The sequence below is a fragment of the Lotus japonicus genome, chromosome 2 (genome assembly GCF_012489685.1).
Source record: "Lotus japonicus ecotype B-129 chromosome 2, LjGifu_v1.2".
Taxonomy (NCBI): domain Eukaryota; kingdom Viridiplantae; phylum Streptophyta; class Magnoliopsida; order Fabales; family Fabaceae; genus Lotus; species Lotus japonicus.
Genome location: NC_080042.1, coordinates 2,962,406 through 2,964,352, shown reverse-complemented (window position 1 = coordinate 2,964,352; position 1,947 = coordinate 2,962,406). Strand labels below are relative to the sequence as shown.

Genomic DNA, 1,947 nt, shown 5'->3' with positions numbered 1-1,947 from the left:
TTCTGGGGGCAGGATTGGATCCTCTTTTTATGTAGACTAAATTTGATCTCAATCAATTTTCTTCTTGGCAGATTTGCTGCTTCACTAATTTGTGGTAAGGATTTCTTCTCAAATTTTCTCTCCACATACCTTTCCATCTTGGCCGTCCTTTCATTTGTATTTGGCTGGAGCTATGTAGCTTTTGCGAAACCCTCGAGCCTCCCGTGGTTTACCTTTTGCTTTTCACAGTAAATCCGCTGAGGAGACAGAGTGATGAAGACGGAAGCGGCACTCAGGGGATGCACCTTTCATCGCGTCTGATGTGAGCCTCCTTCTCACCAGGTAATCTCTTCTTTCTTTGGCTCTGATCTTCCCAATCTCAAACACTAACCTTTAATTGCACATAACCAGCCACCTTCATCTTCTATTTCTCCAAACCAACAACGAACAGCACCACATCATCCGAAGTGCATGTTTAATTTTTCCATTTTTCTTCCTTTCTTTATTTAGTTTCGTTTTGAGTTTCAGCACCATTCATTGTGCTCTGTTTGCCTTCTATTTATTCAGCAGGAGTTTCGGCATTGAGAAACCACACTAGAAGGTAAGAGGTTTAAATTATGTTACAAATTTAATATTATTTCTTTGAATGGATTAAACTGATGCACCTTGGAACTATTACTTGAACTGTAAAATAAATATGGAGTCACTATCATGCTAAACTCATCAATTACAAAATAGGGATTGTTCTTTCATCTTGGAAATCTAATCAATTTTCATTCAGGCACATGCTTTTACAGGTAATTTTTCCATCTTTCCTGCCATTGATGTGTAAATAAGGTAGTTGTGGTGGTTTTCCATCTTCCTTGCTTTTGAAAGTTCTGTCGGTTCTGGAGGTGAGATATTCCTCTGTCTCCAACTTTTTAATTTTTGTATGAGTTCTTACTTTTTCTTTAATGTGACCATCCCTCTTATGCCTCTCCCTTGAAGTGTGGAAGAACAAGTAAGAATAAGTTATGTGGAATCCATCCATTTGTGACCTGCTTAATAGGCTCTCCATTGATTATTAGGAATTGGACCTTGACACGTGTATACCGTTTGGCGAAAGTAAGTGCTTCATGCTGTTTGTGATACCGTATGTTGAAAGCCCTTTGTAGTTTCTATTTTCATTCTTTTCTTTTCATACCATATCTAGAAAGTTAGTTCATGATAATATTAAACTACATCAATGTGGTTTTGCAAGCTATTCATTTCTTAGTTTTTGTGTTTTCACCCAGGGAATTTGCTTTTGCAAAGCGTAGAGGCTTGGCTTGGAGGGTGTATCTGTTGTCATCTCTTCTCGGCTTCTCGCAAACAGGTTTGATCTTCAATTTCAATGTATTTTCTGACGGATAATGAAGATGGGTTCGAATACTTTTCTTACTTTTGAGGCAAAGTCTTCATTATATTTGGGGGAGAAATTGATAAGAGGAAATGCTAATCACTAAATTACATGATTGGTTGTGTTTCATATAAATGATTGTGTTTACAAAGTCCACATGCACTAATCAAGTGAGAGTGATACTTCTGCACTAATGTTTGTTCATTACTGGAAAGTTTATTTTATTTTTTTTCGTTTGGTTGAATTAAGCAGCAAAATGTTGATGTGGCTGCTGAAAAACTCCGTGCTCGGGATATAGGAATTCAAGTGTTGGTGGATGTTTGCCATGTTTATATTGCTCAACTAAAGAAGAGTTTGATTAAAAAAGTTGTTTTTGTGAAATTTTCTTCAGATAAACTATGAAATTTGTATAACAACATGATTTGTTATTAGTTCTTCAGATGAACTAGGCTGAAAAATGTGATTTATGTCTGTTTCTTTTATTCAATCTTTTGATTCTAGATTTCTTTTATTTAACTTCACTTCTTATTATGGTTTCCACTTTTACTTTAATTTGCATTTCTCTTTTGATTTTGGACTAGAACGTGTAA

General features: G+C 35.8%; 1 long non-coding RNA gene across 2 annotated transcripts; it reads left to right on the top strand.

Annotated features, from left to right (window-relative positions):
* Positions 1–280: 280 nt before the first annotated feature.
* LOC130735189 (uncharacterized) lies at positions 281–1,081 on the top strand. Of its 2 annotated transcripts, XR_009018332.1 has the most exons (4): positions 281–321; positions 508–580; positions 777–872; positions 1,047–1,080. It is a non-coding gene; the product is annotated as an uncharacterized LOC130735189 (long non-coding RNA). The 2 variants fall into 2 exon arrangements; XR_009018331.1 differs by lacking the exon at positions 281–321 and having other exon boundaries at positions 432–580; positions 1,047–1,081.
* The last annotated feature ends 866 nt before the right edge of the window (positions 1,082–1,947 follow it).